Genomic DNA, 25,348 nt, shown 5'->3' with positions numbered 1-25,348 from the left:
TTGTATTACGATTAAAAGTTATGTTGCAATATATTTATAACATATTTTATTTATATGCAACAAAATATGTTCAGCATGAACTCTAAACCTCTTCAAATTTTTTTTATTCTTTTAACTTTATTGGTGAAATCCCGGTTGATCAATCAAATTTATTTCGGTTGTTATTTTTTATATACAAAAAAGCATTATTTTAAAATAATATTTTACATTCCTTCGCATTTATCGATTATTAAATTTTTTATTATTTTTAAAACCTTTTTTAAGTGCACATAATATATTATTTTTGTGATCTTTAAGTGTGTTTTTTTCGTCTCCCTTTAAAACCTTTATTTTAAATATATCATGATAGTTTATCATTGAGATCTTTTAGTGTGTTTTTTTCGTCACCTTTTAAAACTTTTATTTTAAATAAATCATGATAGTTTATTATTGAGATCTTTTAGTGTGTTTTTTTCGTCACCTTTTAAAACTTTTATTTTAAATGTATCATGATGTTTTATTTATTGTGATTTTGATGTAACTCTATTTTGCCATAGTTTTAAATTTTTATTTTAATATCTCATAAAGTTTTATTTATTTAGATCTTTAAGTAATTATATTTTCTTTGTAATGATAAAAATATTTTTTCACTCTTTCCGTAATTGAAATTTGTTCATTCTCCTTGAATATTTATTTTTAATGCCTTAAAATTTATTTATTTATTCATTCTTTCTTGCATTCAAATTTTTCTACGATATAAATTTTTTTCTTGGCATATATAAATTTTTCATTGATTATGCATGAATAAGAGAAAACTAGAAACCCCACCAACACCAAAATTATCTAAATATATGAAAACCCGAAGAGCGTTAAAATACGAGTCATTGTCTTTACATAATTTCATAACAATACTCAGTTGTGATAATTTAGAACAAGCTGACAAAATCCGATGCTTACTTTTTCTTGAAGAATATGATCTATCTGCTGTATTTAAGACCGAGAGTAGTATGGTTATAAATGAGGAATTTGATATGTGTGAGTATTTTAAGAATTTAATAGCCCAGAAACGGAATATTCTTTTTAGTCTATATTCACTTTTTATGCATTCATTACAAAATATAGACTACATTCTCGACACTATTAAAAATATATCAGACGTTTCTTGTAAAGTTGAAACGGAGATACTCATAAGAATTATTAAGAAAATATCAAAAATAGTCGAGGGTGATCATGAAAATACATATTATACAAATAGAATATTTTATGTCTTTTTTGATTTTGTGACAGTCAGAAAAAAAGTCGATAAATCTGTAAAAATCATTGTAGCTGATCTTTTGTCTTTAATTTCGAGGAAAGATTTGTGTTATTTTAGAGATATTTGGAATGATATTGAAATGGTTGATTCATTTAGATATTGTAAAGTTGGATTTGACGTGTATTTAATATCAAAAATATTTATCCAATCTTTTATCACACATGAACTAGAAACATCTGCTAATAATTCTCCTACTGATAATAGTCTATATAAAAATATAGATTGCGGTGCTGATGCTTTTACTACTGATATACATGATAGTATTAATATATATTATAACAAAACAAACAATATCAATAATGATGCAAATAGAGATGTAAAAAACAAAAGAGCTAATAATAAGGTCATTACCAATGGTAATATTCTTTTAAAAATATTTGATATTGTTTTTAATAGGCAAAATACACTTCTAAATATTCTCGGTAGTGCTACAGATTCCTATTTGAACGATAACGTAAGGTTTTTTTATGACACTATGATATTTTTATTTGTGATGCATAGTTCATCCGATTTATCAAAAACCAATACCAAAAAAATAATATTAGATGAATTTAATTTCATAAGCTCGGTTGGCGTTGTTCTAAAACACAATTCCAATGAAAATAAAAACATCGAACATCTCTATAAAAGTGTTTTGGGTTTAGACAAGTCAAAGCTTATAAAAATGATATATACACGACTCATATCAACTATATCACATAACGGAACTGGTAGATATGATGCTTATAAAGCCTTGGTGCATTTAAATATTGCTGACATCGAAATGAATGATAGAACTATACTTATAAACTACATTTTGAATGTTTTTTACAAAGAAAGAATGTCTAAGATCAAAGAAATGATGATTGATATTCTTGATAATTTGAAATTCAACTCATTAAATGTTCTTGTGCAACACTGCATAGAAGAAGACGGTGTTCTTCTTAAAAGAAAAATATTTGAAAAGATTTTGAAATCTTTACACAATGAATCAAATATAAAAAGCTTTGTTAACGTGTACCTAAATTATCTAAATGATAAAGAGATGTGCGAATATGCATCTTTTATTTTCGATAGCAAAAAAATATTCACTCTTGACCAAGACATAAGCAATGACGCAAATCGTGATCTAGGCAATTCTGTTCTTCCTAATAATAATAATGCTGATGATGATGGAAAAGGTCATAAATTAAGTGGGTATTATCTCGAAAGAGTCTTTATAGATTGTCTCTCCAAATATTTTTACTTTCAATTCGATAAATCAATAGCCAAATATATGCGAATTGATATAGAAAACCTAATCCCAAAAACGCAGAACACATATACATCACATTTATTTAAGTTTTTCGTAAAGAACAGTGAAAAAACATTTAAAAAATATCAGGAAAAAATAATTGATACAATGGAAGAAAATCTAGAAAATGTTAAATTTACAAATGACATGCTTTCGATATTCACGTACATAATAAAACGATCTGGCTTGGATTTATATTTAAAACAAAGACTGATAGATATCTGCAAGAAATTAATATACATAGAAAATTATGCCAGAAAAAGTGGTACTGTTCTCAAACTGTTATTAAAAGAAGATATCGAAATAAACACTGCATCTGAATATGGAATGATGGTAGCGGGTATAATTGATCATCCTGAATTCGAATTCCATGAAACAGAGCAATTATACACGGAAAGGGGAGTCATTTTTTTACTGGCAAATTCACCCGAAAAAATACAAAGGTATCAAGGGGCTATCGTTGAATTGATAAAAAGATTATCAACCAAAATAGATAAGATATCGTATAATGATAAAAAAGAGAGTTATGCCTATCAAGAGGATGAGTATTCTAGTGTATATAACACAAACAATGATACATGTTGCAAATCTTTAAATCTAAAAGAAGAACTAACTACTGTTGAGCTCATAAAACTTTTGACGAGAAACATTAAGACAAACACAAAAGATTCTCTAAAATACTTTTCAATCATCACAAACTATCAACTAGACCTATTGAAGTACACAAGAGCAAAAAGTAAGGCAATACAGACAGAAATATTTAAATTACTTTATCATTCGACTTTAAACGGAGCGATTCTTTCACAAATAACAATAAAACATATGATATTCTATTTAACCTTTAACTATAGCTCAATAGTTAAAAACATCGTAGTTCTTTATGAAAATGAAATCATAAATACAATAAACCTATCACTAGATATAATAAACGAACACATAGAATCAGAAAAAATCGAAATTAAAAATAACCACATGGTCCTTGCAATCATCTACAAACACATAAAAACTGAAAAAAATAGAAAATCCTTCATCAAAAAACTTTTGAAGTGCATTGAAGAAACAACACCATTATCAACTTACTTCATACTCCTCAATTTAAAATACATGAAAACTGAAAAAAAGGAAATCATCAAAATTAACCAAATAATAGACGAAAATATAATTGAAAAAAATATGGAAACTGCTACTCCAAAAGATATAATTAAAATGTACATATGCGTAGCTTTTAGAGACGGAAAAGATCTCGGAAAGGAAATTACCTGTACTTTGAAAAGAAACTTATCCGAAAATACTTTGGGGGAAATGAAAAAATATATTGTAAAACATACACAGGCAATATAAAAAATACATCTTAAAACAAATGCAGGCAATATAAAAATATAACCTAAAAAATCACAAGAAATACATCCTAAATAAATAAACAAAATACATTGCGGATATAGCATAGGCAATATTTAAAATTATCTAAATAAAAAAAATATATACAAGGATGAAATATATATTTATTTATTTAAGGGCCAATTTTTCTTTTAACTTTTCATATTTGCTCGTGCAAAACTTTAGATTACTCCATATTACAGATTTGCTGCATACTCTTTTCAACCACATAATCCCTACAGCCTTCCTCAATGCATCTTCTAAGCTAAATACTTATTCATTCTGGTTTTTTTGTCAATACTTGTTAGTGCATATTCTTCCTTTTATAAGGGTGGGGAAATACATACTTTTTAATATGCTTTGTTGCATAAAACATAAAAAAGTGGTATATAAATACCTATATTTATTTTTATGTTTTACTCTTTTTCATCGGAGGTAAACTATATATTGGTCTAAAAAATAGATTTTCTAATTCTTTTTAGGGCACATTCTCTTTAAAATCTTGCACAATGCATCTTTTATTTTCAAGGCTTTTTAATTCAAATATTTTTCTAAATACTATTGTTTTTGTATATATATACGCTTTCTTTAACATTCCTAAATTCAAAATAAGGTATATAAATGACATTTGGGTTTGAATGATTCACAAATGTGCAACAAATAAATATTTATGTATTAAAAAAATACAAAATGTCATCTTCTATTTTCAAGACCTACTCATTCAAGTATTTTCCTAAATACTATTGTTTTTGTATATATATACGCTTTCTTTAACATTCCTAAATTCAAAATAAGGTATATAAATGACATTTGGGTTTGAATGATTCACAAATGTGCAACAAATAAATATTTATGTTTTAAAAAAATACAAAATGTCATCTTCTATTTTCAAGACCTACTCATTCAAGTATTTTCCTAAATACTATTGTTTTTGTATATATATACGCTTTCTTTAACATTCCTAAATTCAAAATAAGGTATATAAATGACATTTGGGTTTGAATGATTCACAAATGTGCAATAAATAAATATTTATATACTACAAAAACAAAATATGTTTATTATATGGAAAAAAACATATAAATACCAGAATATAAAATGCTTTAAAATAGTTAGAATTAAAATAAAGCAAAATAAAAAAATTATTAAAATATTCTAAATTAAAAGGGGCATATAAAAAGTGCGATTTAATATTTATCTTGGGGAATAAAAGCTTGATAATGTTTATATAAATGAAAATACATATCTTTAGAGGTACAATAATGCACTGAAAATACTGCGAACGAAAAATTATATTAGTTAAAAAAAGAAGCGTTCAAATTGTATCATAAAGAAAGAACTATATTTCTATAGAGATGCAATAATATATAGAAAATATTCAGAATAAAAAGCAGCATATAAATATGTGTGATTAAAAATTATATTGGTTTAAAAAAAGATAGTCCCAAAATTTATTGTAAAAAAAAAATAATTTCTTACAAATATGTAACATAAACATGATTTCATTTAATTTACACAGGAAATAGTGGCTTCTTTGGGCAAAACAGGATGTAAAAAAAGTTTGTGTGCATAAATATTATGTTATTTTCAAAAAAAAAATATTTAATGAAAATGATAATTTCTTGGGAAGAAAGATACCAAAACTGTGTTTTATAGCATAATTAAACATATATTATTTATTAAACGATAATAATTGTAATTATAACTGAAATAAAAATTTACAAAATATAATTATAAATACTGCAAAAATTTTATAATGTATTCAACTCATTCAATAGGATCCCTTACATAAAAAACATTTAATAATTATATTTTTCAGATTTAAAATTACATTCTTCCTTTTTTTCTTGTTTAAGTCATAATTTTACCAAAAACTAGAGTCTTATTTAGACGATACGAATTGATATTGATAGAACTATTTGCTTTTTTAAATAATAAATTATGGGCTCATTCGAATTTTAAATTAGAAACTAAGATTATGTAGCTTTTGTCTATTTTTCTCATTTATTTCGCACTAATATTAAAAATATTCTAAAAATATTATAAAAAGAGTAAAATGAATGAAAAATTTTGAAAAACTATATCTTATAAAACATCAATTTTCCTATAGTTTGGACGAATAAGTCAACTATATGCCATATTATTATGCATAATATAAAGAACCATCAAATAATATGCATCTTGGGTTTGCTCTTAAGTAATTTTTTCATGTAAAATACACATTTTATTCTAAAAAAATGCAAACCAAGAAAAAATGCTAATTATAAGGGGCATGAAGTCATTCTTCTTAAAGAAAAACATGGCAATAAATTTACAAAGCCTTCATTTTTCAGATTAAATCTAAATGAATCTTCAAATAATTAAAATTATAGCATGTTTGTTTAGATTTAAATTTATACTTTGATTTTTTCAAAATAAATAATTTGAAGAAACAAGTGAAATAATGGAGTTCTGCATAAATTAAGAGCAGTAAATATTTTTTTTTATAAACTGTTCAAATTTGATTCGATGATGTTTATATATAGTAGACTAGAGTAATATAACAGACATCATCTGTATAATTCATTTAAATTCTTGATTTATAGCCTCAAAATTTTGTATTTTAGAAGTTGTATTATTATTTGTTCAGTAATAATCCTAAAGGTGCCTCTTTTTTATATTGCACAACAAAAGAGCTATAATCTATTGTATTCCAAATCAATCTTCAATAGCGGATATTTGACGTTTAAAATAATCATGGTTAAGGAATAGAAAAAATTTTCAGTAAATTCTAAAATTTAATTATAATTTGAACTTTATTTTTTTTTACTTCGTTTCGGTTTTTTTATTCTTTGTAAAGTTGCCTCACAGTAAAATCTTTCAAGGTATTTTATTATATTGTTTCAAAACCTTCATAATTTAAATGAAGAATAACATCGGTTTCAATCTTATTTCTTATAAGAATTCATAAAAAAATATTCACATAAGTATTTTTATATCACAATTTATAATTTCAATTTTTTAAATATTTTAGTGATACTTATGCTATCTTAATTCTATAAATTTTAGAATGCCAAAATACCACACACAATAATTTTTTATTGTTAAAAAATAAAACTAGTAAAACTTACAAAGTAATGTCCCTTAAGATTAATTTTATTTCAAAGTTATAGGAAATTTCTTATAAATTCTGAGCATATAACCACATAGTTTCATAGATAAAAGCAATAAAATGTTGTATTAGTTATTTTTTAAAATTTATTTTTCTCTTTTTAGCTTGTAAACAGCAATATAAATGAATTATACCGTAATTCTATGTAAGTAGCTTTTATATATAATTCAAGATTTTATATAATTATTTCCTTTTATTTTTCTTTTCTTGCTAAAACATCTACCATATTTGATATATCCCAATGCTTTTTAGGTTTATTTACGCATGTTATATTAAACACCCCTTTATATTTTTTAGAATTTTTTTGATTGACCAGTGATAGTGGTTACTTTTTCTATGTCAAATTTTACAATATTTTTTTAATATTCGCTTTTGAAACCATATCCGACAATTTTTGAGCTTTGCTTTTGTCTTTTTAAATTTTCTTTATATAGTAAAGATTCAAATTTCTGTTTTCTATCTATTTATGTTCGGAGACATAATATTTTTCAAAGAAATTTCTGTGTAATCAATTTTACGAAATCTAATAGATCGTACACAGATATACTTAAAAAACCAATATTTAATTTTTGAGATACCATGAAAAGTACCCAGAATTTTTTTTATATTACCAATGAACATGGCAAAATTATGGGCAATATTAAATAAGCTGTGTATATAAAAAAAAGTACAAGCGGTCTCCATAGAATAAAAATTTTAGCAGTGGTGTATTTTCTCTTAATTAGCTATTTGTAATTATTGTCAAAAGAATTCCCCAAGTAGCATTTTTGCAACAATATAAACAAATAGTAACAATTAAACGATTTTCTAATTTTTTTATTGGCATGCTTATGTTTTTCATGCAAATTGATTCAAACCACCAATTAACTTATGTTATATAAATTTATGTCAATTCTAATTGTAATGTATGGTGATCAATAAAATTCCTCATGATTTTTTGATAGTGTATAATTTTTTAAGAAAAAAAATGTACACAAGTCTATATACAATATTTTAATTATTGTTTTTAGCTAGAAGATATCTTAGTCATATAAAGCTAAAATATGTTATGAAATACATTTTTGTTGATAAATTTTCTTAAGTAAATATATATTATGTGTTGTTTATGTTTATGACTGTCTTTTTAGAAATTGGGTTAACTTAATTAACACATTTAGTCATTGTATTCCACTATGAATTATCAATATGGTCTTTTAAATTTTTTAACCAACCATAATACCTTCGAATGCGATATTTTTGGTGATTTTGAATTTCCCCAAATATACTTCTAAATGATTTCAAATCTTGTATTATAGATTTATAGTTTACTATGAAAGATTTTATAGCGAATTACGCTTTTCGTATATATTTACTCAAAAAGATCACTTTGTTTATTTTCTTAAAATAGAAAATTAAACCATTCATATATATTAAATCGAGTGGCTCTTATATTTATGATGTTTATTTTTAATTTAATGCACTTATCAAACATACAAGGATCTATGGAAACATATACTCAAAATAAAAGAAGTGATAGTCCAGACGTCGATCCTAGTATTTTAAAACGTGAAATAAGCAAACTAAATTACACGTTTTATTCATACAAAATTATAGAATACATAAAGCAAGGCAGTTTCGATCATAAAAAACATAACCTTCTGCCTTTAAAGGCATTAAATGAGAATAAGGAATATTTGCAATGTGAGTTTTTTTATAATGAGTTCATTAACTTTGTTTTGGGTTTTATTCAACATTTAAAAAATAGTGTGAATATACATTTAAATGGAGAACCACATAACTTTAGATATATATTTTTTCTTTTTCCACAGATATTTAGTTTTGAAACCTTTTTAAAGGAAAGAAATGATTTTTATTATTGTGAAGCCGATCATTTAGAGAATGCGATATGCAATTTCCATGTTTTTTTATACTTGATTTCTGATTTTGGCATTATGCAAGATAGTTACGAATGGGCAAGAGGCATTGGATTCGATAATTCAGCCTATATAACTAGATTATTGGATATTCAAGTCTATTTTAAGTCTTTTCTAATGAATATCTATCCATGTTCAATATTATGTGAAATTATAGACTATTATGAGCGAAATGAGAATAAAATCTATGATAATATCGATGGCGTAATTGAGAAAAGAAAGTTTTATTTATTGTTTTGGGCTGTTTTTTTCACAACAAAAGATCATGAATTTATTTGTGAAAGCGAAAATCTAAAAAAGAGAAAACCGGAATATTTTAGATCAAAATGTGTTATATCAAATGGTTTGGAAAACCCGTTTCTTATATTTTTAGCCAGGAACATGTACTCAAAGATTGAGGATTTTATATTCAATGATATTTATTTGTTTTCTTCTTTTACTTCTGGAATAAATAGAACGGCTGTTGAGACAAAATATAGGCACGAGTTAGTGGCATTAGAAGGCAAAGACAATGAGTTTGAAGGAAAAATCAGTATTTACGCAGGTATATTGGAAGATTTTTATAATGAATTCTATAAAAAGCTACCATATGATACTAACACTCTTGTTCCTTATATATAAGAACAGGATTATGACTTGTTTTGAATATTATTTGACCAAAAAAAAATATTATTATATTACACGCTTTTCTATTCGAAAAAGAGGCCAAATTAGATACAAAGATTTTAAATAAAATAAACACTAAAATTGATATTATATTTATCTGGTATTTTCTAGTATTCAAATAAATAGTCAGATTTTAGATATTAGGAATTTTAGTATTGCTTATATTTTTAATATCCTAGCGGGCAAATCTTTATAAGAAAATTAAACTTTTATGTAAAAATTCAAAAAATAATATAACTTTTTATTCTATATCTATAGGTATAAAATTTAAGATAAATCCAAAAACGCGATAGAAATCACGTTACAAAGCACAAAAAATAATATGTTATAAAGATTTAGAATCCTAACTACAGTATAAATTTAGAATCAAAAGTATTCGAGAAAAGTAAAAAATCAATTTTATTTATGATCACTGGCTAATAATCTATTTTAGGAACGTTACTCGTGCTTTAAATTTATTATTAAACCTTTAAAATTCGCCTCTAAGGTTTAAAATTGGTCATTTATCATCAAGCCAACAAAAAATGCGAATGAAAGAGTAATTTTTTTGTTTAATATGACTTTCTGACGAATCATATATAATATTGCATCTAGATATTCTTATAGAGCACAAACTACCATGTGTGGGATCGTAGATTCCAATCCCTTATATTGAAGTATATTTTTAATAGCTTGGCAGAGATAATATTATACAAATAAATTGGCGTTTGTTTAGTTCCACTGAATAATTTTCGGGCCATAAAATATCCATCTATCATTGGAATTTAATTCCCCCTACGGCTGATTATTATAAAAATTTATGGGTGGTTTTTTTTATAACTATGCGGCTTTTTTTTACATATAGGGAGATTTTTATTTTCATATCCTAAAACAACACTTTTTTATGATTTATAACTACAGAATGTATGTTTTTCTTTTTTTTGATTCTTCCTGCTTACAGTTTATTTGCTTATATCAAATGACTTTAAAAATAACTATCTTGTTTAAAAAAATAATTTAATTTTGTTCGGCTGATTCTTCAACTGAATACACTAAATGTATATTTTATATTACTGGTTTCACAAATAAAAGTATGCTGATCAAATATAATTATTCTAAATCAGCAGAAAGATCTATAATACTGTATATCATGCACATGTGTATATGATGAATGTTAAGAGGGGCAAAAATATAGTGATATGTAATTGAAATTTTTTTTATTTTTTTTATCATTTTAAGTACAATTTAATAGATTTTATATTGTATAATTCTATTTGACAGGATAATTTTGATATTGTAATTTTATAATTTCTTTCAATCTTAACTTATTTGATTTTCCATGGGCACATCTATCTATACTCCTGACTATATACTCTTCACTCGCAATTTCTTTGATACTTCTTCTCTTTTCAAGCCTAACTTGATTAATTTTTCATATACTCATCTATATAAACCTGGTTGTATACTCTTTAATCGCATTTTCTTAGATACCTCTTCTATTTTCAAGATCTATTAAAGTAATATTTTATCTCAATCCTATAGTTTAAGCATATAACATGATATTTTTCTAAGGATATTTCGTTTGCATGTTAAATTATCATTTGTAACTCTATTATTCTTGTAATTTTTTGATCATATATTCATGGAACTATAATTTCATAATATACATTAAAAAGAAATAATAAATTTGATGAAAATTTACATTTCGTTGATTTCCATATTCTTTACCTATGAATTCACGTTCCTTTTTTTTATTTAATAAGGGGATTTTTATATCTTGTACATTCAATTTTATGATTCTTCTAAGAGTTATCATTCATTAACTATATGTTGATTTTAATTATATTATATTACTGAGTTTTATGATTCTTCTAAGATTTATATTTATTATTATGTGTTGATTATAATTTTATTATATTACCAGATTTTTATGATTCTTCTAATATTTATCGTTTATTGACTACGTATTGCTTTAATTATATTATATTACCAGAGTTTTATGATTCTTCTAAATTCATCATTCATTAACTATGTGTTGATTTTAATTATATTATATTGCCAGATTTTTATGATTCTTCTAATATTTATCGTTTATTGACTACGTATTGCTTTAATTATATTATATTACCAGAGTTTTATGATTCTTCTAAATTCATCATTCATTAACTATGTGTTGATTTTAATTATATTATATTGCCAGATTTTTATGATTCTTCTAAATTTATCATTCATTAACCATGTGTTGATTTTAATTATATTATATTACCAGAGTTTTATGATTCTTCTAAATTCATCATTCATTAACTATGTGTTGATTTTAATTATATTATATTTACAGAATTTTATGATTCTTCTAAGATTTATCGTTTATTAACTACGTATTGCTTTAATTATATTATATTTACTGAAATTAAAATAATTAAATTTGCTATAAGTTTTCCATAGTATATTATTGAAGTGTATTTTTTATTTATGGTCTAAATTTATAGTTATAATTTTAATTTTTGTTCTCGAGCACAACTTGCTTGATTGCCTGGGTGCACAGCGTATTTATACTTTCAGTTATCTTCTCCTCTCCAAAGTCTTCTTCAATACCTCTCCTCCGTTCGAGACCTATTAATTCAAGATTTTTTCTCAATTCCTTATGCATTAAGAAAAATAATTTAACTTCCAGGGTAAAACCACATTCAATTAATATTTTTTTGTTTACATCGATGATACAAGAGTTTTAATTTATAAATTTTTTTATTGAATAAGAATAGATTGATTAGCCCTACTCAGAATGAAGAATAAAAAAAGTAGAATAAACATTCCACGCCACAATGTAATATTTCCAGAAACAGGTTCAGAGGTTACCACAGCAATCAACACATTAATCAATCAGACCGAGCGAATTTTAGTTGTAATTGAAGAGCAGAGTTGTACAAATGCAAGTTATTGTATAGAAACGCTAGAAAAGACATGTTTATATAAAATAGTATCAGAAGGCAAGCTAATCAATTCAAAGAAAATAATATTACCATTCAGGAAGTTTTTGATGTTATTAAGACAGGCGTATATCAAGAAAGATGATTTTGATGTGGTTGTATTTAGATTAAAGAGCAATGGAAAAGAATTAATAGATGCGTTCAGAATATTTTACTACAACAATTTTGATTTAAAGAAACTGACACCGCATTTAATATTTTTTCTTGGAGCTATTTCTACAGAAGATTCTGTTGCTTTACATAGTACAATAGATGGAAAAGGAGACTCGCAAATGTATTTAAAGCGATCAGAAGGAAATTGTGGATCGTATTATGAAAGTAGATTTAAAAGCAACGTAATTAATATATTTGTGGAGCATATTTCTGATGTATCGCTTGATGAATATCTTTTTTATAAGAAAAAGTTGTTTTCTATGATTGATAGTCAGGCTGATAATCGAAAGCTTCTTGTTTTAAAAGAAAAGATTTTGAATCTTGAGGCAGTAACATTTAAATATTCACTTTATTGTCTTAAAAAGGTTTTGAAAGGAATTAAATATGTTCGACCGGATTTTATTGAAATTAGAAAGGAAAAGTTTGTTGATTGTGGGCATTTAACTATTAATGATTATAAATTTAACCGAACTTTAAAAATTATAAAAAACAATCCTGGATTTTCATTTTATATTTCGACACAGTCTGGAAGTGTGTTGGATTATTTAAGGGCCCAGTCTCAGGAAAATGAATGTATTTTTTCTTATGATCATTCGGACGATATATGCATGGAAAAATCCATTGCTATTTTTTACGATTCGAGTTTTATTGATGGTTTTACTGATTCGTTTAAACGTGTTTATGTTTTTCATAGCTCGTTTACCCAGAATAAAGATATTTTATTCAAAAACATTCATAAAATCTGTGTTTCTATGGTCAATGAAGAAAAAGTAAATTATATTTATGATAAAGAAAATAGTATTAATGATAAAGAAAATAGTATTAATGATAAAGAAAATAGTATTAATGACAAAGCAAATGATACTTATGATAAAGAAAATGGTATTCATGATAAAAGCATTGATTATTCAGAAATCCATACAGGTATTGTTAGTGAAAGCATGGTTTTAGAAGGGCCTAATCTCAATGAAGAACTACAAATGAATGTTGATGAAACACAAAAGATAAAAGAAAAAACAATTTTGGATAAATATATTGATGAGGAGAAAAGAAATATAACAAAGAAAGATAAATACTATTATACTGAAATGAAAAACAAGAAAGGTACAAATTCATTTTTTTTAGGTAAACAGAATTTTAAGTCTTTAGATCTCATGGAACTTAAAAAATATATATCAACAAAAACCCAAAAAGAGTTCAAAATACAAAAATCTGGGGCATGTGTAGATTTCGATTACAGTTTTACAGTGATTCTTAACTTTTTTTACCTTCTAAAGAACATGTTTAAAGATGAAGATCTTCTTCTAAAACAAGTTCTTGTTGATTCTGAATACAACGAACGTGAATCTTTATTTAGTTGTCGGTTGATTCTTCCCCGATTACACGAAGATTTCGAAATTTTAAATTCACAGTTCAGCGAATTCCGCGTTACAAAAAATGATGCGCGAAAATCGATTTCGATGTTTGTTCTTGACTTTTTTTACCAAAATGGATTTATGAATGATAATTTATGTCCCGTGTATGATAAATTCATTCCAAAAAACAAAATTTACTATAATTTAATGCTTTGTGCCTATAAATTATGTGTCGTTCGGAAATCATCAGAAAATTTAAACGCTAACGAAAATTCTTATTTTTTCAAAGAGAAAAGTAAAATAACAAATTCTGATACATTAGTACTTAACGAAACCTTTTTTATGCATGTGGAAACGTTTGGAACTTCTAACACAGAAATCAAAAAACAAGTTTTGGCGATCAAAGAACAGTTTTTCGATGATAAGATCATTGGAAAAGATATGTTATATAATAAAGCCAAGCAACTTTTCGTAAAAGAGTACAGTACAGATATCGTTTGTGCACAAAATGATGATTCAGAAGAAACAAATTTTTTTGTTGAAAGAAAACAACCGGAAGCCCTTTCGAGATTTCCAACTACGTTTTATTTGTACGGATTTGGATCTAATGACAACAATACAGTAAACGAGCTGGGGTTATGTGCCGGAAAATCCTTTATAGGAAAGTTGAAGTATCAAGATATTGACATTCAGTTTATCGGAATTCGTACCTTTACAGATACCGAAATACGAGGGCTTCTATTTTTTCAAATTATTTTATTTACTATAAATTTTAAAAAAATTAAGGAAAGGGGGTCAGGGACAAAGGATTATTGCTACTTCTTTATACCTATTAAAAATAACGATATTGATATGGAATATGTTATGAAATTCAGCCCCGATAAGTTTTTAGTGGGAAATGTATTCGAATCTATGAAATTTGGAACTAGAAAAAATCATTTTTATAGTCCACACGGTGAAATTATACAAACAAAAAATTGTGGTCTCAATAAGCCTTATAATTTGTTAAAAGAAAACATTTTATACAATCCTTTCAACAAAAGGTTCTACACCTTCTCAAAAATGTCAGAAAAGAAAATAACGGACAAAGATATCTTCTCTAAAAAGGAAAAATCTTACCTAAACTACTTCGAAGAAAAATATGCAACAGAGCTTCTACTAAAAGAAGGCGATAACCTTCTCTTCGAAGGCAATATTTTCGAAGGAAAAGAAACTAAAGTATCAAACATCCTTAGCTCAGAAATAATGCAGATAACAAACATCAAAAAAGGGTTTAGTGATAACTTCAATAAAGCTAAAAAGTATTTATATGCATTTGAATGCGCTTCGATTTCCTACGAACTAAACCAAAAGTTAAATCTAGGACTTGATAACCAGATCGTTTTACAATGTCTTTCTGCAAAAGACGAAAATTTTGACAACTATGAAAGACTTGAGTTTTTGGGCGATAGCGTTCTTAAATTCGTTGCATCAAAATTTCTTTTTTTGACTATAGTTGATCCGCTTGGCGTTTGTGTTGCTCGAAAAGATAACTTAATCAGCAATAACGCTCTATTTGAGATTGCAAAGAAACTGGGAATCACAGAGTACTTCACTTTTCTTAAATGGAATGAAAATCTTTTCCAACCCCCTAATATCTTAAGCTATATCGAAAATATGGATAATGATAACTTAAAAAATAGTTTTAAAAGTTATGTTGATTATTTTAGCTGTGCCAAAGTCTTTTTGAGCTGCAATGTAGAGGCACAAAAGAAAAAATCAAGAAAAGAAAAGGGCTATATTACTGGAATTAAAGCTTATGCTGATGTAATCGAGGCTATTGTTGGGGCTATATACATTAGAAAGGGTCTGGAGTGCAGCGAAGATTTCATTCATAAAAGTGGAATAACAAAAATTGATGATAACTATAATCAAACCGAAAATATAAACGATGAAAATGACAACAAAAAATCGATACAACATAATAATATAGCTGACCTCTGTAATTCGGATAAAACGAAAATGAGTCGAACGAATGACATTCTAAAGTGTAAAAATAATAGTGATACCAAACAAATGGAACATATTAACGATATTCTCAAAGGAAAAGACAGCAAATTCGAGAGCGACCTCATATTTGAAGTAAAAAGCAAAAAATTACAAAAAGAAATCAACAACGCTCAAAAAAACATGCAAGAAATTTCTAGCTCTTCGACAGAAAAAGAAAATCTAACAGACATCAAAAAAATGACTGAAAGTTATTCAAAATGTATAGATAACGATGAAAACGAATTTGACTACATTTACACAAACATAAAACCTTCGAATACCGCTAATTTTAGCAAATTTGATTTTTATCTCGCTCAAAGAGAAAATAAAACGGTAGCTGAAATGAAGATTTACAGAGGAGTCATAAGTAAAAAAGAAATAAGCGGCATTGAAAATAAAATCGGATATAAATTTAATTTTGCTGGTCTTATCGAAAAAGCAATGGTCCACCCTTCATCACACCTTAATCTTCTTGGATCTGTACACTTTAATAAACTCGAACTTTTAGGTGACTGTGCCCTCGATCTCGTAGTCACTGAGAATATTTACCACAAATATGTCTCGGCTGATCCCGAAGAAATGCATTGCAAACGAAAAAGTCGCGTCAATAATTTCAGTCTCGCTAGAATTCTTTTTGAAATGAAACTTGATCAGTATCTGCATATTGGTTTTAACCTCGAACACATGAAAAAGGTTAGGGAATCTTTGGCTGTTGATGGAAGCACCGTCAATAAAGCCTTTGGGGACGTTCTCGAAAGTATTTGTGGTGCTGTCCTTGTTGACTGCGATTTTAACTATAAAAAATTTGAAAAATTTGTCATGGAAAATTTATTTAAATACATCGAAAATTGCAGGGATGAAACTAGATAATTAAAATATTATTCTCGGAAATACGATGGGCATAACTATATATTATAAAAATAATTATTCATGGCTGTTATTATGAAACTTTCTGATAATTCTTTGTATTCTGCGCTAAAAAAATTAATATGGTTTTATTGCGTTGTGCCGCAAATCATTTATATTAATTAATATCTTATGTCCAATATACTTCTACTCACACACTTACTATCATATCACATATAATGATCCAAATATAAAACCATTGTTAAAAATGTATACTCGCTGAATATCTAGTTAATCTTAGAAAATTTCCCGCGTTTTTTGCATTATTTTAGGATAATGTTGTATTTTAATAATAAACTATCAATACGATCGTATCATTGTGCTTTATGCCTTTTTCGTAACTATTTTCGTTGTATATAATAGTAACTTTATTTTTTTAAATGGATGATCGCTTTTGATTGTCTAGGTTTTGAAACCATGATCCCTTTATTATATCTTGAAAGAACGTTAAGCCCACAAAAATGGCTTAATTTTTAATGTGCGTTTATTGATACTTGTCAATTTTCATTAGTTAGTAAAATAAAAATAACTGAATATCATCGAAATTTTGTGAAACAAATCACACAAACAGTAAATAAATAAAATTTTAAAAGATACTCCTGCATCATGTTTATCGCATTTCAATTATAATATATTCTTGAAATATCACAAAACTGCTTGATTTACGTAGAATGGGAAGAAGTCAACACAAAAAAACCATATTTATTCACATAAAAAATCATATTGATATTTATTTTAGATAGACTCTTAAGGATTCAATCCTTAATGCAAGTCTAGAGCGTGTTATGATTTTTCTCCACTATTTCTTATGTGACCTTGATTTTTATCTTATAAAATCCACCTTATATTTTATTTTTTCGTTTTTTAAACATTATATAAAATGCCGTATCTTTTTCAACGATTCCACCAGGTTCCTATTTTTTTTTAATTATCTTCAAAAAAGACGCTATCAATAGATTTTCAAAAACTATAAAATCAAGTGTCTTTTATAATACTTAATGTGCGAATTTTTTTATTTTAGCTTAACCAATACAAAATTAAAATTTCACGTAATTTATTTTTCATTTAGCTAATCTATTTCACATCTTACCCTAATATAGCCCAAATAATAATGTTATACACAAGACATGTATAAATATATTTAACGATAAAAAAGGTTTTTATGTACTGGAAAGCATTATTTTTTCTTTTAAAAAATAGAAAAATGAAGCAATAATCAAAAAATGAAAATAAATCATATGAAAAATTTTCCCGATACCTAACTATGAGATCATATCTCAATGAAATAAATTTAAATAGATTTTTTTAAAGACTTATATCATTAAATAGTCACACATAAAATTATTATGCTGGATATGCTCAATAAAATAATTCTATCATCGTAAAAGTTTAAGACACAAGCTTAGCAACCACAAAAATAAACTAAGGAATAAAAAACCAAAAAAATACACAGGCTCATGCACTATTATACTACATATATGTCGTATAAACCACATTAATTTCGTTCCTTTTAAAATTTATGCCTTGGTATTTACTTACTATGTGTATAGTTCAATAAGTAATATATAAATAACAATTTATTTGTGCAAATGTGTGTTTGATTTGTTGATGATATAAAAAAATCACATATATATTTTAAATATTTATTTAACGGCGTAAATCTGTATTTTTTTTTGATAATAATTCTTTATGGAAACATATGAAATATAAAAGCCGTATAATACCATTATAAGCAAAAAAGCACATCTGAAAGTTTTGTTGCGCTATTTTAATCCTTATTCAATTGTTTTGATGTCTTGATTCACTAATATCTTATTTTATATATTTTGCCAGTAGAATTTCTTGTAATATTAAATTTTTGCTTCAATTATATTGAGATACATACATTTTACTATCTAGATTGATATTATTTCATGATTTTTACTTTTTATATTAATATATCTACGTAGATTCATGGTCAGTATAATAGCTTATATATAAGAATTTTAACTAAAGAAACAAAATTACTTACCGGAATAGATATAATATAGCATCTTTATCATCTCTTAAGAAATTTCATAGCTTTTTGTCAATTTTTCTGCGGCTTTTTTGTTTCAAGACCACTAGATTTTTGTGGTAATTTTTACTTGTATTGTTTCTAGAAATTCATAATAAAAACATTAATTTTATTCCGTATTTATGTCTATAATTGAGCTGTTTACTCTTTTTACTTCTATATTATAAATCATGATACTATTAAGGCCATTTAGATCAAACTGATAGGCTCATTATGAATAATTTGTAATTATAAGGTATTCATTAGATTTTACAAGAAATTATGTGTTTATAATTTGTACGATATGTTATATTATTCTACCTGCAGCCAACCAGGGATTTAGAAGAAAATAACGATATTCTAATTTTCATAATATATTATATTATTCTGCCTATGACTCACAACGGTTATTACATTAATTCCCATTATATTGTCTATTAATTAGTTTACGTCTTCTTTTTTAGAATATAAGACGTACTTACTTACATTAATTTATCAATAACTTTTTATAAGCAAGTTTAAATCGTTTTGAGTTATCTTTAGTTACATATTTCTAAGTGTTCCGAGAATTAAATATTTTCATATAAAAAATATTATAATTTTTTTTTTAAGCTAAGTTAAACTGAAATATGAAATAAAAACAAATAAGTATCATTAAAATTCGAGTTATAGCTATTTTCTACTGTCTTAACCACTACAATCCCACCAAACTTTAGTTTAAAGGATTTTCGAAATTAAAAGAACAATAAAACTGCACGATATGTGTTTTTCATTAAAACAGTTCAAAATTTAATTTAATTCTTTTTATACTTATTTTTATCCATAAAATTTACTACATCTATGAAATTTTACGGTAATATATCCGATATAAATAATTCAATAACAGAAAAATAATTTAAAAAAAATAATTAAGGTAGATATAAAGAGGTGATAACTATATCATAATTGATCTGCTGGTAATAGCTCCAAGAATTATCTCTTCGAATATTAACTTACATAGAAATATGGTGAAGTTGTAGAAATTCCTGAAAACGGTTAAGGGTTGAAAAATATCTTCAGAAACAATCCGACTCATATCTAATAAATATCAGTATGTTTATTCACTAAGACATGTGAGTCATCGAATATCAGTGTCTGTGAACCCAGATGATAAACTATTTGATATAACACATATAATATTTATTAAAAGGGTATCGTTCGCTAAATTGCAAATTTTTTCTTTCGGATTTTTTTGATAATGGTGACATACCTTTCTTGAATAATTTTAATATCAGCATGTCTTCGACACAAATAAAGGCTGAGTTTCGCTTAGTATACTCTAATATTAATTTTAAAGCTCAGTATTTCAATATCTTGATATGATCGCGCTATGTAAAAATAATAATCGATCATAGATAGAGAAATTTGCATTCGATCAAATTAAATTAAAAGCTTTCCAATAAAATTTAAAGCATTAAGTCGAATAATATACTTAAATTTAGTATAGGAAATCGATATATAAAGAAATGCTGGAATAGATATAATAGAAGAATCAGGACATCAATTGGTTTTCTTGTCTTCATTTAGCCTACATTTCGAGAGCTTTTAAATATATTTAATATCACCAAAAAAATTTTATTGCACGAAATTTATCTGATCTAAGTTAGTATCTGAATTTAATTTTTTTTACGAATGCTACTTTTAGTATTTTTCACTTTTGTGCAATAAAGCTAACAAAAACAAAATCATTTTGAAGAAGAACAGCGTAAAAAATTAGACTACCCAGATAAAATACGTATCGAAAGAAATTTAAAATTATTAACCATGAGAATATGAGTATATTTTTGTCGGAAATTTTAGCGCTTCCTGATAATTTGGAAAGACTTCAAAACAAATAACTAAGGTAATTTTATGAAATTTCTCGACATTTAAAAACATAAAATCTCGTTTATTTCCTTCTTTTTGATAATTTTTCGAAGTTTAAATATAAATTATTTATACGATAAAAAAAATTTACACGAGTTCTATAAAAAAATTATGCAAAGTAATTGTTGATTTTACATCTTTTAAAAGAATTTTATTGGTGTTTTAATATGATCATAAATTTCATGATTGGCACTCAATATTTTTTTTAATAATATATTATTCGTAAATTAAGGGTAGATTATATTATTTTTTGCTCGATAATATATAACCTAGAATCTACATCTGAGATAAATAAGAAGTTTAAACCTTTTTTGCCCGTAATTTAAGAAAATATTGATCGCATATTTAAAAAGAGTTTTGTTTTTAAATTATTGACGATTTTTTGGAATTGATCAGCCGATTTCCCAAATATATTTCTTACAAAATTAAATTAAATTTCCTCAGTGCGTATTTTTTGCGTCTATTTTATACAACTCTTATTATATTCAAAATATACATCTCTTTAAATATAATAAAAATGACATGATTATCAATAAAAGTAGGTGATTTTTTCGTACTACATTAAATGAATAGCTTCGATTAAATCAAAAAATTATTCTTAAATCAATATTATTGCATCCGGAAGTTTTAAAATAACCCTTAAATAAATCAAAAACAAATATAAGTATTTTTTAAATTTCTGATTTGAAGCTCATTTTGTTTCTATTACTAGATAACTAATAATACCAGCTTATTTATAATAAATTATAATTCAAAAAATAATTCACGCCATAATTTATTTATGGTCTTAAATAGAAGTGATTATATTGTTGATGACGATCCCACGCATTTTTCATTTCCTCATCTCTAATAAGAATCTCTTTAGTCTGCTTATTTGGATGCCTTAAATCCTTGACCCTTTTTATTTCGTTATTATCCATCAAAATAAAGTATTCCTCATCTTCTATTTCCTTGCATTCTCTTATTGCAAGCAAAAACATTATTAAAAATTCTTTTATACACAATAAAAACAATAACATTCTTGATTTAAAATATGTGATCATTTATATATCCTAGTTACTAGAATAGATTTATTAAATTATCAAGACTATTTTGGCTGTTCTGTTTCATATGATTTAATTTGGAAGTAATTTGGTGTATATTTTTTATTTAAATTATTTTAGAGCAAGCCATTTCATATAATCGGAATAATTAACGTTCTCGCAACTATTTTCGCCCTATTCATTTGTCTACAATTGATTTTTAATATTAAGAGAAGCAGATTTTTGTAAAATTTCATTTTTTTTGGGTTCATGAAGGTTATATATGTGAGTTTCCCCCCTCATATATAGCCTATAAATGATCTGATTTTGGGGGATTCAATAAGTATCAGACTTATTTTTTTCGATCGTTTTTTCCACGTCGAATTCCATCTTATGTGATTATTAAACAGTATCATTTGAGGTATGATACCATCTAAAAAGAATTCATAGTGTTTAAAGTTATCTGAAACATAACCACAACTGTAAATACAATTCAGTTACTTGATCAAAATGGTACTTATGTGATTATTGGATAGTATCATTTGAGGTATGATACTATTTAAAAAGAATTCATAGTGTTTAAAGTTATCTTAAACATAACCACATCTCTAAATAAAATTCATTTATTTGATAAAAATGTTGCTTCTAACTAAAAATAAAATCTGGGGTTTTCACTGGAAAAACTATCTGTGAACAAAAAAGTGTTAATTCATATATAATCATTAAAAAACAATTTTCTGTAAAAGTATGATCAAAAACAATGAAATTTTATATTTTATGTTGTTCCAATATTCATATAAAAATCGTATTTCTACTTCGAGAGATGTCTATTTGTTCTTAACATGAATATAAAATATAAAAATTCAATTAAAACAAAAGGTTGACCATGTAATAAATGGTTTTTTGTTGCAGGTTTTATTTGAAACAAATACCAAATTATGTCTCGGTCTTCCCCACTTTCCAGATATAAATATTTTTGGAACAAAAACTAATAGATAGTATAAATAGGGGAATTATATATGTATTTATATAATTATCTAAAAAAATATGTGTAATTAGGATTTAATTTTTTTTCACATCTAGCCTTATGTGTCCATTTAAAACTTAATAAATATTAAAAACTTACAATCTGGTTTAATATGACCCGAATAGATGTTATTATATAAGAAGGCTACTTTTAGAAAGGGCAATGGAGCCAAAGATCTACAAAATTAAAAAAAATTAACACTAACAAAACCATATCTACAAATACAGAATCAAAAATAAATTCTTATTAAATGGCTTTTAAAAGGAAATTTGCATTTTTATATTTTATATTATATTAAAAACTTTAAGATAAAATAAATACTAAAAATATTTCTTATGCCACGAATGAAAAAAAATAAAAGATTTTGACTTTTTTTTCCTGGTATATATACAAGAACGCATTCAGAAGGTTGTTTTAACATCTATAACATATCGGGTATACTTTTTCCGACATTTTTAGAATCCATTGCATTCTTATATAGTTAAAAATATTCAATTCAAGCCCGAAAAATAAATTTATTTCCATTTTATGCTTCCGTAATAAAAAAATATAATGATTTCCCTCAGACCATAAAAAAAAGATTTTACGGTAGTTTTAAAATATATATTTACTGTTTGGGTGGTCATTAAACAACACAAGCATTTTATTTTAAAAATATTTTTTTGCTTCATAATAAATGATCTCAAAATTTATATCTGGCATTCGATACTTTTATTAGTAATGTATTTGTGTTGCACCAATACTTATTAATTACTTAAATTACCTAAAAACAATCTTTAATGAAATATAACAAATAAATTTTTAATTTGATGTGAATCTTGAATAAAATATATTTAAATTCATATTTCATGCTTTTTAAAGCACTTTTAATTCATTTAATTTTATAATAAAAATTGCCCTAGATTTTCCCATTGTATTTCCCATGAAATCAGCAAATTAAACTTTGGGGAATTAAAGAATTTTAAATACAAGACTGGTGATTTTGATGTTTTTTTTTCTAAACATTTTTTTATTGAATTATTATTACATTTTAATGTAAAAAAATATTTATTAAACTGATTTTATTTTGATACTGGTTTTTAAAAGTGGATAGGCGTGGTAAAAGATGTAAGTATATAAGAGATAGCTAAAGGTATATATAATATGTGTACATGCGAAACCAATCCATTTAAAATTAAAGAAAAAATGATATAGAGCTATTTAAAAAAAATTAAAACCAAATATAATTCTGATTAGAGACTTTTGTGTCATTATTTAACAATGTAACAAATTAAATCATATATCGAATTTATTACGGTCATAGTTTTTAATTTTATCTGACAAATATTATGTTAAAGCTATAAAAAGCATCTTATGAAATATTAACACAAATTTATTTATTTTATCAATATGGTATCATTTTGTTACAAATAGCTATAAGATCAAATTTATTGATAATATAAGATGGGGTTTCTAATATATTGTGAATAAATGTAGCTGTGATAAAATTCAAATACCGAGCGTAATTATTGAAATATTGGTTCTATTTTTTAAATTTTCTCCACATATATTACCCGAAAATCCTTTTCATGTCCCAATAAAAAAATATATTTTAATTTTCTATCGCTTTTCAGGGGTTGGTGTAAGCTGAAGAAATTATGAATGTAATATTTTCTATATAAACTAGTTGGTTACAAAAACTTAATAAACCTTTCAATTACTAAGTTGGTATCTTCTAAATTACCGATAATTCATGACTAATTAATTGAACTAAAAGTTTCTCTCGAGACGGATTCGAACCGCCGACAACACGATCTACAGTCATATGCTCTACCAACTGAGCTATCGAGAGTTAAAAGACGAATTATTGAAGATCAATATGTAGTTGTATTACTAGTGCAGATATAGTTTAAATTTGAACGCTTCGAAAACAATTGTCTAAATTTTTATATATAATTATTAAATTTCTTACTAATAAAAAATATTTTAAGGTGTTAAAAATCCCGAAAGAAATAGAAGCATACATGCAAGCTCTCACACTCCGCAAGACACTTGAACTCATCTAATTTGAGAAAAGAAGAGCAGTTGATGAAGATAGATCAGGGGAAGGTGTCAAAAGATGCATCAAGGAGTTGTGCAATATTCCCAACACGCTGACTACGTCTAAATAGATAAAATCGATGCAAGAAAATTAACCCATAAATAAATAAAATCTTACCAATAAATTATAAATACAGTATAAGAGAGTTTATATGATTATCTAAAATTATAAGTTTAAAATTTATATAGTTCACATTT

The 25,348-nt window shown here is 25.4% G+C and overlaps 1 non-coding gene across 1 annotated transcript; it reads right to left on the bottom strand.

Moving 5' to 3' along the window:
• Nucleotides 1–24,829: 24,829 nt before the first annotated feature.
• Nucleotides 24,830–24,902, bottom strand: TRNAY-GUA (transfer RNA tyrosine (anticodon GUA)). The gene has a single exon. It is a non-coding gene; the product is annotated as a tRNA-Tyr (tRNA).
• Nucleotides 24,903–25,348: the final 446 nt, after the last annotated feature.

Source organism: Rhyacophila brunnea, unplaced genomic scaffold, assembly GCF_057557595.1.
Source record: "Rhyacophila brunnea isolate RB1 unplaced genomic scaffold, BYU_Rbru_1.0 scaffold_159, whole genome shotgun sequence".
Taxonomy (NCBI): domain Eukaryota; kingdom Metazoa; phylum Arthropoda; class Insecta; order Trichoptera; family Rhyacophilidae; genus Rhyacophila; species Rhyacophila brunnea.
The sequence above is the reverse complement of the archived record's forward strand: the minus strand, read 5'-3'. Positions and strand labels throughout refer to the sequence as shown.